General features: G+C 38.0%; 1 long non-coding RNA gene across 1 annotated transcript in view; it reads left to right on the top strand.

Annotated features, from left to right (window-relative positions):
- The window catches only part of LOC138152690 (uncharacterized), a 39,706-nt gene that overhangs the window by 3,072 nt on the left and 19,056 nt on the right, over positions 1-17,578 (top strand). The window lies entirely within an intron of this gene.

Below are 17,578 nucleotides of genomic sequence, written 5' to 3'. Positions count from 1 at the left end.
TCTCACACACACACACACACACACACACACACACACACACACACACACACAGTAAGCATCTGAGGGTAGATTTGAACTCAGGTCTTCCAGACTCTAGGTCCAGCACTCTAACCACTGCACCACCCAGCTGCTCCAAATAGGAACCAGAGTTACCCAGAATTATCAAGCATGATTAGGCCATGTGTGATCTGTATTGTTGAATGTTTCATCCCCATAGACAAGATTGTAGAACCACTGAAAATGTGGACAAATAGTGCATTTTCTCTTTTATGATTAGCCCAGTTAAGAATTATTCAAGGGTATGTTGGAGCCAGCCATAATTAGCTCCTGAGAGTTGTTTATTAAATGTCTAATGTGAGTATTTTCACCTTGGAAATATTATAACCCAGGATTTAATTTGTTCCATTTATTTTCTAGACTTAAGAAAGTGATGGAGAAAATGTTGATAATACAGATTAAACTTAAAAGTGTGTCATGGATTCCTTTTTTTGTTTTTGGACAGCCAGTTGTTAAATTTATTGGCAGACCCATGAAATTATCTACCTGACCATAGTTCTTGAAAATACCTCCTTCCATTCCCCTGCATTTTTTATATAACTTTAGATTGCATAAATTATGAACCAATATACCCATTTGGGAAAACAGTTTGGAACTATGCCTCAAAGGTTATTAAATTTGACCCACTGATAATGTTACTAGTTCTATATTCCAAAGAGACCACAGAAAGAGGAAAAGGACCAATATGTACAAAATTGGTTATAGCAGTTCTTTTTGTGGTAGCAAAGAACTGGAACCTTATGAATGTGATAGAATAGTAAAATAATGAAGATGATTTCAGAGAAACCTGGGAAGACATGTACGAACCGATGAGTAAAGCAAGTAGAATCAGGAGAATTATTTATACAATACCAATAACGTTGAAAGACAAATAACTTTGAAAGACTTTAGAATTCTGATCAATGAAATGAAAATTCCAAACTCAGGATGAAATATGCTACCCACCTCCTAACAGAGAAATAATGGACTCAGTGTTGACTGAAACTTCTTTTTTAATGGCCAACAGGGAAATCAATTTTGCTTGACTATATGTGTTTGTAAAAGGGATTTTGTTTTCATTTCTCATTTAGGAGGGGGTGAGGGGAGAATGGAAGGGAGAGAAAGCAGGTTTTTATTGATTGAAAAAGTTTAATTTTTTAAAAATTTAGATTGAACGTCCATTTGGAACTGATTGTGTTTATAGAATGACAGGATCATAAACTTAAGAGTTAGAAAGGAATTTAGAGGACATTTAATCAAACAGTTTTGGCCTTCATTAAGAAAAGTAGTTTCTGTGACGGAGGAGATATTTTGCACATAAAACATTTTTAAAGTGCTTTTTCATTCAGTGGAATAGAGGGTGGAGGGAAGGGGGGGGTCTTTTTTTTTTATTAACTAGCACCATATTTTGATTGCTATGATACTCTTCTCACATTTGAAGTCTTATTTCTCAGCTGTATGTGGCACCCTAACAAAAACTGTCCATGTGTCAGTGCATTAAAAACTTCATAAACAAATGCACAAAAGAAATAGAAAATGACAATTGTTAGGAGAAGGGTCAGAGTTGTGGGAAGAAAGGCACATTGATGCACTATCAATGGTGAAGCTATGAATTGGTTCAGTCATTCTGCAAAATCATTAGGAATCAAAATACAGAAAGGAAATGAGGTCTCAATTTAGGGGGACATTTTTATGCTTTGGTTCTTGCTATATATTTCCAATAGATATCCCTTAACAATTGCTAATTTATTATTATGTTAAGGCAAGAATCATTGGCCAATGATATTTGAGGGGCAGCTCATCAAAATAGAGGCTTTAGTCAAAGTCTTAGGGTTATCCTTAATATCCTGAAGGGAAGCTCTGGATCCAACTGGATCCATCAGTAGAAGTTGGGATAAGGACACCCAGAATTTATATAGGCTACATATATGTTTATGTATGTATGTGTGTGTACAGGGTATCCCAAAGACCATTAAAGTTTGAAACTGCATTAAAACTTTTGGAATACTAGTATATACATACATACACACATGCACAGACATGTATACATACAAACATCGTTCTAGAAAAATAAAACATGCAAACATACACATGAACACTCATACATATATTTTTGTTGTTGTTCAGGCATTTCACTCGTGTCCAACTCTATAACCCTTTTGAGATTTTCTTGGTAAAGACATTGGAGTGGTTTGTCACTTCCTTCTCAAACTATTTTTTTTTTTAAATAAAAGATGAAGAAGGCAAATAGGGTTAACATGACTTGTCCAGGGTCACACTGCTAGTAAGTGTCTGAGGTCACATTTGAAGTCTTCCTGACTACAGGCCTGGCATTATCCAATCTGCCACCTAGCTGCCCAACATGCATGCATGCATGCATGCATACATACATGCATGCATACATACATGCATGCATGCATGCATACAACACACACACACCTCTCTACCTTGGCCTTCTTGGAGCACATGATTTGGGTTCCAGTCAGAGAATCATGCAGGCCAGAGAGAAGGAAGTCAAACATGGTTCATTGTCACACTCCTAGGATTATGCCTCGATTTTCACTACTACCAAGCATTGTTCTGGAAGCTAGACCCAATTATATTCTGGGCCAGGTGTGGTCTCTAATGGTTGGACTTTTGAGGCTCACAACAGCTCAGCACCCAAGGGCCTTATCTACAAATACACAACCAGCCTAATCAGACATACAGACCCCTTGCCTCCTTTCTCTGCTCAGTCCTGCACCTCCATGCCAGGAAAAGAGAAACTGTCTGCCATGAGCAGACCAGCTTTGGGAAGTCACAGGAGGGGGGGTGAGGTGGGGCTTAATTTGTCCTAAGTGTGAATTTGTTGTTAGGAAGAAAACTTGCGCTTGAACCTGTGGGTGAGGTGCAAAGACCTGGCCAGACCGCGGGGCAGACAAGCGTAGCCACGGCTTCTGTGCGCACGTGGTCCCCTCGTCCCATATCCCGCTGGTGCCACTGCCCCCGGAGGTGCCCCTGTTCCCGGAGGTGCCCCTGCCCCCGGAGGTCCCCCAAGCCAGGCGGCAACCCCAAGGTGGCACTGCTAAATACAGAGCATCGAAACAGGGATGGGCGGGGGAAGGAAAGGGGGGGGGGGGTGACGCTGCAGTGCTTCACCCCTTTCCCCATCCCGCCCTAGTAGAAGGTCAGGGGGCACTCCAGTGGTTCTGTGGCCGGAGACGGCGGTCTAGGCGGGAGGCTGACCTCGGGGGAGCTACCATTTGGCTGCTGACCCCATCTCAGGTCGCCTCTTTCGGGTTGCGCTTTACTTTCTGGTACTCAGCTTCGCATTCCATCCCTGACCCCTAGTACAGAGCAAGGTAACGTACCCTGAACTGCTCTCAAAGGCAGGCACCAAAGCCTGAAGCGCAGTACCCCGGTTGTCGCCCCGCCCCCTCAGCCTCTAGAGAGTTTGGTGATTCCTCCTCTCCTCCCCTCCCCCTTCTCTTTGCCCTTTCCTCTTTTTTCTCATCCTCCTCTCTTTCCCCTTCTCCTCTTTCCTTCCTTCCTCCCTTCCTCTTCTCTTCTCCCCCTCCTCAACTTCTTTGCTTCTCCTTCCCTCCCCTTTTTTTTTTCCTTTTCCCTCTCACACTTCTCTTCTCTTTCTCTTTCTCCTTTCCTCTCCTTCTCCCTTCCCCTTCTCCTCCCATTTCCCCTTCTATTCTTTCTTCTTCCCCTTCTCTTCTCTTTCCCATTGCCCAGCTCCTCCCTCTTCCTCCTCCTTTCTCTCCCCTCTTTTCCCCCTTCTTTTCCTTACCCTTCCCTCCCTTCTCCTTTTCCCCTCCCCCTTTTCCTCCTTCCTCCAAAGCAGGGCAACAAGAGGCCCAGAGGTTGTCATATTAATAGGATTTAGAGCTTTAAGGCACCTTAGAGGTGCTCTGGCCAACCACCTCATTTCACAGTGATTGCTGAGGATTTCCTGCCTAGGATCCTCTTCTCAATTCCTATGACTTTGCGGTGAGGGTGGAGATAGGTCAGGGTTGGGGCACTGGAAGCTGAATATTATGATCTTGCTAGGTTCTAGGGGTAACCCCAAGGAGCTGGAGTGGTTAATGTGCCCCAGTATCAATCTTTTAGTCAGTTGATATCTTCCTAATATCAACAAACTAATAAGCATCAATTAGCTTTTACAAAGGGATATTTTCTGAGAAGATAAAAGGTGAAAATAAAAAACATCACACACCCCTACCAAAAAAAATCTGAGACACTCTTACAAATATATGTAGAGTCCGAGGGGAAAGTGGGTTCATGCTTAGACAGCACATGGGGCAAAGGGAAAAGTTACAGTTTTGGTTGGGTTTAAGTATTCTCACTTTGTGAAGCCCTCATGAGCCTTCAGTGGGCACTACTCAGCCGACCCTCCAAGGGTGAGGGAAGGAATAGTGTACTTTAAAAGTACTTTTTAGAGTACTAAAACCACTGTTAGCAACAACAGTTTAGTTCTTCTCTCAAGTGCTGATTAGATGCTTCCTTTGTTACTGAGTCAGGCTCCCTGAGATCAGACTTAATGGGGGGAAGGGGGGAAGGAATGTGACACTACCTCTATCTAAGCTCACTCCTTCCTCAAGGCTGCTCTTTACTACAGGGATTATCTTTTTGATGTACTCCACAAACTTCCCTTCAGAAACAGTTTCTGGAATGTTTCTGCTAAATGTATTTCTCTGGCCTACATAGGGTTAGGACCCAATACATTTTGTCATCTTATTTCAGCCAACAGCACAGCATGATTAACTAGGTTGTTTTTTTTTTTAAACCCTGTTGATGCCTTTGATTGATTGATTCAATAGAGGTGTCTAGATATATTGTTCACCTGTAGTTTATACATTTGATTGATTCTGTAATGGAATCAAAGAAATATTCTCATCTCACCTATTAAAGTAAATCAGAGCCTAGAGCACCTTGTTAATTACATTAATTGAAATTGGAATATGGGATACATAACTACTGGAAAAATCCAGGTATGCAGATCTCCAGGTGTCTTATCTGGACCCAAGAGACAGGAGCAAAAACCAGTGACTTTCTGGGTGCTAAGTGTAGTTTACTCACTAGCCTTGACTAGAAGCATTGATTCTCAGTGCCCCACGTTTGTATGTAGTCTGTATATAAGTTATGCCCTTTTTCCTGGAATGTACTTAATTCTCACTTTTGTGCCTTAGAATTCTTAACTACCTTCAAAAGTCAGCTCATGGGCCACCTTCTACATTTTCCAATCCTCTAGATGCCCCATCAATTTACCTTGTATTTATTTTATGTATGCTTATATTGTATACATGAGTACACATGAATACAAGCTCCTTTAGGCAGATACTATTTAATTTAATTTTCATCTGTATATCCCCTAATACAGTGCTTGGCATATGTTCTTATACACCTAGTAAACTTTTTTTTCTTTTTAGAGGGGGAAAGGAAGGGCAATTGGGGTTAAGTGACTTGCCCAAGGTCACACGGCCAGTAAGTGTTAAGTGTGTGAGGATTTGAACTCAGGTCTTCCTGACTCCAGGGCTCTGAGCTAAGCCACCCCCAGTGCTTAGTAAATTCTTAATTGATTAAAAGAACTTTGAGGGGCAGTTAAGTGATGGAGTAGATAGAATACCAGCCCTGGAGAGTCAGGAGAACCTGAGTTCAAATGCAACCTCAGACACTTACTTAGCTGTGAGACCTTGGGCAAGTCATTTAACCCCAATTGCCTCCATAAAATAAAATAAATAAAAGCACTTAGCAATCAAGTCATTTCCTACTATAACATTGTCTGGACATCCTCACCCCCTTCGGCCAACCTGCCGCAAGAAATCCCAACCCAAATTTTCGGACATGGAAGAATAAACCCCAAACCAAGTCCTCCTGGCTTGGAAAGAAATAAATGTTTTAAAATGCATTTTAATTTATATCTTTTGCTGTTATGTCACCTAAATTTCCCTCTATATCCTTTTCCCCATATTCCACCCAGAGCTGTCCCTTAAAATAAAAATTACAAAAGAAAAAAGAATTGAAGTTGAAGAATTTTGCAACAAACATTGTTGTACTCATTATACAATGTTTTATTGCCTCTTCTTCACTTAGCATCACTTCCTATAAGTCTTTCTTAGTTTCTTTGTATTCATCACATCTGTTGTTTCTTAAAGCACTGTAATATTCCACTACATACATAAACCACAATTTGTTTAGATTCTGCTCAATCAATGAGTACTACTTGAGTTCATGTGGTAGATTACTACTGCCAAAATAAATCTACCACAACTCAGAAATTATACAGCTCAAAAATCTAGGTTTTATTATGCTTGAGCACAGGTTCAGGATTCAAAACAATAACCCTGAACAAAAATTAGGATTCTAAAGAGGCTTTGTAGATAAAATTACATCAGACTGATAGAAAAATAAATTATTTTATATAGTATCATCTCCTACATTCTTTTAGGCTGTAAAAGTTTTAAAAAGACAGATTTATAATCCCGTGCTTCCTTCAATATCATAAAAGTTGAACAAATTTAATTAAGCAGAGTCATAGTCTCATACATGCCTTAAGGAAACATGCCTAAATCAGGTTACAGATTAAGCTACATTTAGAGGGTTGACAATAGGCTGATTGAAGGGGAAAGGATTTACATGTCATCAAGATAACCAGAGTCAGGGACAATTGGGGTTCTTCTTCAAATAAGTTATCACTTTGGGAAGGTAGAACTCCACTTTGGTTTCCATCTGTCAGACAAATCTTCCCCTTAACATAGTTATTCCATGAGTTAGGTTTTGGTCGGGTGAAGTTAAAATTAACATCAGATAGTCTTTCAGTTAACTAAAAATTGTATGAGGAATGGCCCTGAGCCCTGAACAATAAAAGGAAATAAAAAACTCTCATCATAGTACATTGTTTCCAGTTATTTGCTATCACCAAAAGTGCTGCCATAAATATTTTAATATATATGGAAACGTTCTTTTTACTCATGACCTCCTTGGGGTATATACCTAGCAGTAGAAGCTTTGAGTCAAAGGATATGGACATTTTAGTTACCTTATTTGCATAATTCCAAATAGTTTTCCAGAAAGGTTGTACTAGTTCATAACTCCAAGAACAAGGTGCCCATCTTTCCACAACGCCTCCAATGCTGTTCCCTTTCTTTGTCATCTATGTCAGTTTACTGGGTGTGAGGTGACAGACACCTCAGGGTTGTTTTGATTTGCATTTCTCTTGTTGTTTGTCTTTCCTTCTCAAAGAGGACCACAACATCATGGAGGTGGTGCCATGACATGCAGGTGAACTGGATTTAAGTGAGGGAGGCTGTGCAAAGTGACCAGCCTCACTTTCTCCTCTGGAGCCATCTGTGTCCAATGGCCAGATATAGATAACTCCAGGACACTTGGAGATGGCCCTGGATACAGTAGGAGACCTTGGCCTTTTTAAGTTAAGGTCTTTAACAGGATTTAGTTTGAGGCAAAACCCATTCAGTGATTAAGGCTAGGTAAAAGATGAAGCAAAGAATGGCCTCTTATTATTGATGTGGAACATTTTTTATTCGTTACTAATAGTTTATCATTTCATCTTTTGAAAACTACTTACTCATATCCTTTGACTATTTAGCTATTGGGCAATGACTTTGGCAGGGGGTGTTATTTGTGTTTATATATGTATGTGTGTGTGTATATACACACATATGTATATATAAGCATATATACCTATATATAATTGTAAAGCCATGCACAAGCATCTCTCCTGAGGACTGCTGCTGTGAATAGCCTTTAGCATGTCAATTTCATGTAATCGGAGTTATCTAATTTATATTTTGTAATTACCTCTATCTCATTTGATTAAGGAGTCATATCCTATCCATAGCTTTGAAAAACATATGATCTGCTTCTCTTCTAATCTCTTTATGGTGTGATCTTTACTATTCAGGTCATGTATCCATTTTGAATTTAATGTGGGATTGCTTTCCAATTTTTCCAGCAGTTCTTATCAAATAGGGAATTCCTTTCTAAATAGTTTATGTTTATCAAACAGTGGGTTAGTCAATGCTATTATTTCTCATTCTCCCTTTTCTAATCTGTTCCATCGATCTACTTTAACCAATACCAAATATTTCTCATGATTGCAGCTTTAAAATATAGTATGAAAAAATATATAGTTTGAGGTCCTGAAGCACTATTTATTCCCCCCGCCATTCAGTCTTACCTTTTTTATTATTTCCTTTGATATTCTAGATATTTTATTTCTCAAAATGAATTCTGTTAATATTTTATCAAGTATTTTAAAGTATCCTTTTGGCATTTTGCTTGGTATGGCATTAAATCTATAAAATAACATTGGCAGCAGTGTCTTTTTTTTTTCCTTTTTGGAGAGGGGAAGGCAGGGCAATTGGGATTAAGTGACTTGCTCAAGGTCACATGGCAAGTAATTTTTAAGTGTCTAAGTCCAAATTTGAACTCAGGTCCTCCTGACTCCAGGGTTGGTGCTTTGTACAACCTAGCTGCCCCTAGTGTCATACTTATTGTGTTAGCTTGGCCCAGTCTTGAACACTGAAAATTCCTCTAGCTACTTAAGTTATTTATTTTTATTAATAATAATAATAACCAGCTGTAACACCATGCACAAGCAGCTTTCCAGAAGAATGCTACTGTGAACAGCTTTTAAGGTTCTGATTACACAGGATAGTGAACACTTTATTCCATAACAAATCAAAGCAAAATATTCACAGAAAATAAAGGTACAGTATTCACAATATTACAACTTATCACAGAAAATCACAATACAGTATTCACAACATCTTATCATTAAAATTCCTACATAGTTTTCACCAAAGTGGTCACAATATTTAGAACAAAGAACAACCATCTCATAGTATAATAGTCAAAGTCTTCCACTCATGGGGACCATAGATTAACTCAATCAGTCACTTATTCAACAATCAATTACTAAGTATCATTAATCTTTAAGTACAATCATTAGAGAATACACAACCTTCCATCCCTAGTCCACTAGGGTGGAATATATAATTTCATCATTACTCAGTACCCATGGAGAGGTCTTTTCATCTTGACTTGGGGACAGTTCTCAGATTCCCTGGATCCCCTTCCATGGTCCCAGATTCTTCCTAGATTCACCAGACTGTCACCTGGGTTCACTGGCAGACAGCTCCCAGTTTCTTGTACAGCTCTCTGGGTAGGTCCTGCTCCACACTGAAATTCAAAGTGTCCAGTCCACCTCAAATCCTCCACAATTTCTGCTCCAGGGAATTCAAGGCTCAACCAAGCCACAAACAGACAAAGTCCCTGCATCCCTGTCATGCTTCCTCAGACTTCTGCAGCTTGTTCAAAAAATCAGAATCACCTTATCCAGCTTGGGGGGAGGGGGCTCCTGGGCTCCTAGGTTCCTGGGCTTCTCTTCAGAACAGCTTCTGCCACCAGATTCTTGTCCCAAGAAATTCTGACAGTGCCTCTCTGAGGCTTTTCTTATATACACAGCATTAGCTAGTTCCTGTTTCAGCCAAACCCTTCCTGTTACGTCAGGAACAGGGGTTCATACCTTCTGTTTCTTTCACAGAGGTTTGATCAATTACTAAGCACTAAGTACCTGCTTACTTGCCAATACAAAAGGGTCAAATTACATTACCATTACACCAGCATTTATAAATATTTTAAAAATCTAGCATAAAACATAAGTAGTAATATATTACATTATTTTATATTATATTGTTTGTAGCATTTATGTGATGCCTTAAAGCACATATCATCTCATTTCTCACAACAATACTATAAGGTAGGTATTATTATTATTGTAATATCCATTTTTTTCAGATGAGGAAATTTAGGCTGAGAGAGATTATGTATTTTATCCAGAGTCACACAGCTAGTAAGTATATGGGGAGGGGGTAGAATTTAAGTTCAATTCAAGGTATGGGTTATGGGGTTTAATCTGCTGTATTCCAAGCCTGTTCCTTCACTGTCGTTCTATTTCTTTAAATTTATACTTTTTTTGGGGAAAAAAATCTCTTCATTGCCCTTCAGCTATTGTTTCTAGCAGGGATGGGGGAGGTTCCTTATAATAATCTCAAGAGATGGGATAATTTTTTTACCTGCCTTTCTGTTTCTGCTGTATCAGGTACAATCAATCTTCAACTTTCACAGGGGTACATTCCTGGAAAACAACTTGAAAGTAAAAATCATGAATGTTGATACATTGAATCTGTGGGAAATGGGGGTTTAGGTTCACAAGACTACCAAAAACTGTCATCTTTTACTAGATATTGCTGAAAATATACTTTTCTGCATACAATTCTTTATAATAAAACTTTAATTCTAACAATATGCACTTTTCCTAACAAAGTAACAGTGAAATAACCAATAAAATGCAGTACACAAAATAAAATTGATAACATGCAAAATATTTTTTCCTCTCTAGTAATTCCCTAGAATTCTGTGAGTCTCTGTGCTAATCTCAATAAAATAAAATTTGTTTCAGACAATAGTCACTTTTCATAATACATGAAATCTATAATCCCATAAATATTGTACATCAAGTAACATTCTTAAAACTTGAAATTTTTTTTTTTTAATTAAAACTTGAATCTTATTTTCACTGTGTCAAATGGTGGTGTGAGGGCATTCTATTCTGCCTAAACCTCTCTACCTTGGCCACCCTCTGCAAACCAAGGGAGAAGTTTCTGGGACTTTAGTCACTACTGACTGAAGACTGGAGAGGTCTTGATATCACCTCTGACACTCTTTCTCCATTGTGCATAACCTTGAATGTGCATGTTGGCCAATTGAAAATGAAAATGAGGTTACTAATAAGATCATGCAAATGCTTGAAGTGACAAAAGTTAAACTGGTATTGTTGAAGATTGACTGTATTTGGAAGTTGAATAATTTCACATCATTTTTCCTTTTCTTTGTATGCAGTAATGCTTCCAATATTTCTCTTTTATTGAATGTCTTTTTTCATTGATGGGTAAGCTTAAGTTAATAGGATATGTCATTTTGAATTGCATCTTGATTTCTTTGCTTTTCACAATATATTATTCCATTCCCTTCTGTGATTTCTGGTGGGTAAAGAACAGGCTTGTATTAATTGAATTTCCTTTACTTTATATTTGAAGGTCTTTCTCCTGATCACTTACTAGTATCAAACTGAATCAAAATGGATCTCTGCAGGCCTTGTATTGACTTCAAAAACCACAAATTAACATTATCTGTGTTGTATTATATTTTTATTTATTTTGTCATTTCCCAATTACATTTTAATCAGGTTCAGTCAGGAGTTCAACAGGCTTTGGGGAAGTTGTCCTTTCTCTAGACTGTCCTTCACTTCAAAATACTTATATTTCCAATATGTAGTTCTCTCTTTTTGCTTCTTCAGACTTACCACTGTGAATTCTAGTTTTTTAAATGCTATTAATTATCTCCACTGTGCAGGTCAGAAATTCTGCCATTGATCTCTTTATAATTTCTCTATAGATTATGATTTCCTTCTTGAACCATTCTGGAACATTTTGCTGTGATTCCATGCTGTCTTGGGAATCCACATGATTCTATGTTTCTTTGGTATTGGTTCAGTTTCCCTTGTCTGACAGTATTTGGAGACATTTGTAATATGTTTGTATACATCTTGTCTTGTAATTATGGTGTCTTTCCTGTTTGTTTGCCTGGTTATGCTCTAAGTTAGTTAAAAACTTCTGGATTTTCTTCATCCTTAGGGCTTTGGTGATTTTATTTTTTTCTTCTATTCCCCTTTTGCTTACTTTCTGACTCCTTGACCCTTTGATGTTGGGTTTACCCCTAAGGTTGGACCTCAGAGCTGTCTCAGCCTCCTGTCAAGCTGGAAAATTAGCTTTTCACTGGCCTCAGTTTTGGCTTCTTGAGTGACTCCTGTCCTGCTTCTTTCCTTTGAGCCTGGTGCCTGACTCAATTACCTCCCTTTTTAAAATCTTTGACTGGGTTGAATCACTGCCTGCCAATTATCACAGGCTTGTGGGGAAGGTGGAATAAGTGTCCTGGGTACGATTTCTGCTGCCTTGGAATTCCCTAACTGAGGGGTTGTCCCAGGTAGAGGGAACTGAAGGTTCCTTCTTATGCTTTCCCTGGACACTGAGAAAAAGGCAGAGACTTCAGAAATGAAATTCCCTAGTGGTATTTACAAGTTCTGGTGTCTCCCTTCCAGAAGGTGGAAGCAGGGAGAGATGCTGCCTTTAATGATTAATGTTCACTGCTGTTAATTCATAGCTGTTAACTTTGTTGAGCTTCTTGTTTTCTTGTCCCATGGAAAGAGATGTAATTACTTTGCCTCTGACACATGATTCTTATTTAGGGTTTGTCATTTGTTTGGTTTGGAATTGGGTTTTTCTGTTTTTTTTTTAAGAGAATGGTACTAGAGGAAATGTCTAGTCTGCCATTTTGTTGGTCATGTGACCCTTCTTATTTAAAAGAGAGATGGATAGATAGATAGGTAGATAGATGCACATGTATACATATTGGCTGGCTGGTTGTTGTCCCTCATTCTTAAAGAGGATCAAAATGACATCACCATTACTCAAGTTACAGTGTGCCTGACTAGCCAATCAAACCAGTACAAGCTCTGAATGCTCTACCACAGGTCAGGCACAAATAGTCCATGTGAACATTTGGGGTAGATTCAAACATATATACATATCCATGTAAGTGTGTGTATATATGCATATATACATACATACTCACATATATCTGTATATACATATACATACTACATATATATGTATACATGAAACCTGCAATAATTTTTCAAAATTCCTTTTAAAAAGGAGTAGAAGTGGGTGTTAGGGTCAGGAAGATGAAGATTCAAGTACTGTCTGTGGTACATACTAGCTGTGTGGCCATGGGAAAATTTAACCTTTCAATGCCTTGGGCAACTGTCTAAGACTAAAGTCAAAGATGAACTTTAAAGCTGTACAGAGTTTTCACACTGGGAACTCCTTATACTGATAAAATCAAAGATCCTTTTCTAACCTTAAGGCTCCACAAAAGCAGAACTATTTACAAACTGGGAATGGACATGTGATTGTAATTGAAGAAGGGAATTCTTGGTAAGGAAACTCAGTCCACCAGAACAGATCAGCACATTTTCTGCAATTCATAATCTTAGAGACTTGCCCAAGGTTACACAGCTACCTTGTGCCAGAGGCAGGATTAGAACCCAGGTATTCAGGGCTCTATGGTCAACTCTCCATTCATTACTCCAAACTGCTTCTCTATTTACAAAAAAACGTACTTAACTAAATAATTATAATAGCTAGCTTTTATATTGCACTTACTATGTGTCAATCACTGTGCCAAGCACTTTGTAATTATTATCTCATTTGATTGTTACAACAACCCTAGGAAGTAGGTTGTTATTATCTCCATTTTACAGATAAGGAAACTGAGGCAAACAGAGGTTAAATAACTTGCCCAGAGTCACATAGCTAGTAGGCATCTGAGGCTGGATTTGAACTCAGGTCTTTTTGATTCCAGGCCCAGCACTCAATCCACTGGGTCATCTAACTGTTTTATCCATTCTATATCCCTTTCCAATGTCCTTTTGTATCTGTATACATATAACGTGATTTAAAAAAATTGAAATAATTCCATCATCAATGTATAAACAATAATGGTTGGGCTTTTTTTTGCTTTGTATTAGTTGGGGGATCTTGGAGGCCTTTCTGTATTTCTTGATATCCTCATATTTGCCATTTTAAATTAATCATTCAATTAAAAACATTTGTTAAGTGTTTACAGTATGCTAGACACTGTGCTAAGCTTCTGGAAAAACAAAGACAAAAATGAAATTAAACTGTCTCAGGTTCAAGGAACTTCTTTGTGGGGAAATAACATGTGCACATATTAACACATACCAAATATATCTATAATAAACAAAAGGTGAGTAGGAACAAGTGTAGGGGTAAAGGAGAGGTACTAATAAGGAATATGTCATGTAGGAGGTGAAAGCTGAGCTGAGCTTTAAAGGAAAGAAGGAATTCTAAGAAGCAAAGCTGAGGAGATAGTCTTCCAGCCATTATGGGGCAGCCTGTTCTTCTTCCTAGCACTGGCCCAATCCTCCAAAGCTAGTCTCCCATTTCTGAATTCCATAATAATGCCATGATCTGCCCTTGTTCCAGATAGAATGAAATACTGTGACACACCTTTGCCAGAGGTGAAAGGGGAGCTCTGATAAAATCAGACTGTGGTGAAAGGAACACCATTTTTCTTTCTACTGAGGCTGGTCTGAAACTTTGGCTCAGGCACAAGAATAAATACTAGAAGTGCTTCTACTCTGTGGCTTCCCAATCCCAGAATTGTAGGGTCAATGCCACTAAGGAAAGATTAAGCTTTGTATAGTCACAAGGTAAGCTGTAAAGTGGAGCCCTCACTATTACCACAAAAGGCTGAGTACTTGGAACCATGAGTGACACTTAAAAAGTTTGAGAGACATAGTTTCTAGGTGATTAGTCATTTTACTAATAATGCTAGCATATTATTAACAAAAGGATGGTCGTTTGTCCACATCTCTTAGACCACTGATCCCCTCATGGAACCCACTCAGTGCTTATATGCCCTTGTAAAGAGTAGGTGTTCCTGAGGGTGAAAATCAACTCTGATTAGTTAACAATTAATGATGGAACGAATACTATAATGAGAGGTGAACCTGTTCTAATGAGGGTCTGGGGTAGCGACTTTGATCACTCAGTTTTAGTCAAAGAAAATTATCTGTATCCATATCACCATCTGACAAAAGGGAGAATCCACATTTTCTCAGACCTGACCCAGTAAAACACAATAGACCAGAATCTATCAGTTCATCCAACTTTATTTTTTAACAGATCTCAGCAACTTGCAGGGGCTGGTTCCTGCATGGAAATGGTTCCCTTTTCCTAAAAGGGAAAAATCTTGGTCCTAATTCAGTAATTAGTTATTTCAAGTGAGAAATAATAATTTCTCTCACATGGTGAAGGATGACAATAGCCCAGAAACAGGCCCTGAGTACTCAACAAGGGAATGACCACAGTTTCATTGAGAAGTCAGGACAAGGCAGAGCAGAAGTTCAGGGGAAGATGACATCAGGAAAGACCCACAACATATCCAGCGTCCCAACTCTCCTACCAACCAGTGAAAGAGCCCAGGTGGCACAGTTGATAGTATACTGGATCTGGAGTCAGCAAGACCTGCATTGGAATAATGTCTCAGACACTCACTAGTTATGTGACCCTGGGCAAGTCACTTAACTTGTCTGCCTCAGTTTCCTTAATTATATAATGAGGATAATAAATAGTAATTTCCAGAGTTATGAGAATCAAATGAGATATTTGTGAAGCACGGTGAGTGGCACATGTTGTTGTGGTTTGGTTGTTTCAGTCATATCTGACTCAACCCCATTTGGGGTTTTCTTGGTAAAAATATTGGTTTGCCATTTGCTTCTCCAGCTCATTTTGCAGATGAGGAATTGAGGCAAACAGAGTTAAGTGACTTGCCTAGCTAGTCCATATCCGAGGCCAACCAAATTTGAACTCACATAGATGAGTCTTCCTGATTCCAGGCCCAGCACTCTATCCACTATAGCAGATACATAATAAATGCATTTTTGGGGAGGTAGTTAGGTGTCACAATGGATAGAACACAGAGCTTTAAGTGAGAAAGACCTGAGTTCAGAGGTGGCCCCAGAGTCTAATTAGCTGTGTGACTTTGGTCAAGTCATTTAAATTCTGTTTGTCTCAGTTTCCTCAATTATAAAAGTAGGGATAATAATATCACCTATTTCCCAGAGTTGTTGTGAAGACCTAATAAGCTAATAGTTGTAAAGCTCTTAGCATAATGGGTAGCACATAGTAGGCACCATGTGTTAGGTATTGCTGTTACTGTTTTTATGACCACCAGGCCAGCATTCTTTCAGAGTTCCATCCCACAGAGCAAGTAGCAAATAAAAGATACAAACTTTAAGAGTGTTGGGTGGCCTTTGAGGACCAAAACAGATTGGAAGCAAAAGGCCTACAGATGGTAAATTTATGCTATAGTAAGTGTGGGAATGAGTTCAGATATATTGCTTAAACACTGCAAATTAAAATCTATAATTTCTATTACTTTTCTTGGACACACAAATTCTTTAAGAATAAGTTATTTTCCAATTAATTTTAAGCCTTTCTTAGACCTTTATTTAATAAAACTTAATTGCTTAAGGTCAATAAAAGATATGTTTAATATCACTGTTTTTCTGCATTTGTGCTTTTTATGCCATCTGGTACAAAATTTGCACGCACAGCTTAAAAAAAACATATAGCTCTTTCTGTTCCTATTTAATAACTGCAAGAGATCTAGCATATCTAATTTACCTAAAATGTAATTTGGGTCCTAACTCCTCTTCATGACCATTTATCTGTTGCACTAATGTATCTTTTTATTATGTACTTGGATCAGATCCCCTTGCATTATGGAGAATACAGTTTTATCGGAGAAATGTGCTATGTATTTTTTTCTCATTAACTGTTTCTTCTTTAATTTTAACTGCACTAATTTTCTTTGTACAAAATGTGGTATAATGCATAGTATGCTGGGCATAGAATCAGGAAGACCTGAGAGCAAACCCAGCCTTAGTTACTATCTGTGTGACCCTAAGCAAGTCACTCAACCTCCATTTGCCTCAGTTTCCTCATCTGTAAAATGGGGATAAGCACTTACCTTAAAGAGATAATATATGTAAAATCCTAGTATGGTGCCTGGTACATTTGCTATACAAATGTTCATTAGTAATAGTAGTAGTAAAAATTATCCACTTTCTCTCCTACGATCCTTTCTATTCCTTGTTTTGTCATGAATTCTTCTTTTATCCTGAGCTGCAAAAAGTGTTGCCTTCTTTGATTCTCTAATTTGTTTTGTAGGTTACTTTTTCTGTCTCACTCATATATCTATTTGTAGCTTATTGTGGTATATGATGTAAGATGTTGGTCTAAACAATTTCTGTCAGTCTTAAATGACATTTTCCCAGCGGTTTTTGTTGTCTCCTTAGTTGGGGTCTTTGGGTTTATTGATCAATATGGTGCTTTTTTTTCTCATTTGATTCTTAACTTTTCCACTGATTTTTCTGTTTTTTGATTAGTATCAAATTGTTTTAGTGATGACTGCTTTGCAATATAGTTTGAGATTGGTATTGGTATTAGTCCTTTTCCTTCCCCACACTTCGTTAAAAAATATTCTTGACCTTTTTTTCCTCCAGATGAATTTTTGTTTTGGTTTGGTTTTTTGGCTTTCCAAATTAATCTCTTTGCAATTTTCCATAGCATTAAATAAGTCAGTTAATTTAGATGATATTGTCTGCCTACCCATTAACAATTAACATTTTTCTAATTATTTAATGTTTGTTTTTATTTCTGTTAATGAGTGTTTTATAACTGTATTAATATAATTTCTTGAGAGGGGGACTCAGTATCTACATACATAATTGAGTAATTAGTTATTTCAAATGAGAAATAATATATACATACCTGTAGATAGATAGATAGATAGATAGATAGATAGATAGATAGATAGATAG

Source organism: Petaurus breviceps, unplaced genomic scaffold (assembly GCF_028583685.1).
Source record: "Petaurus breviceps papuanus isolate PSGF00001 unplaced genomic scaffold, PetGlider_PUasm1.0 90925, whole genome shotgun sequence".
NCBI classification, from domain to species: domain Eukaryota; kingdom Metazoa; phylum Chordata; class Mammalia; order Diprotodontia; family Petauridae; genus Petaurus; species Petaurus breviceps.
The sequence above is the reverse complement of the archived record's forward strand: the minus strand, read 5'-3'. Positions and strand labels throughout refer to the sequence as shown.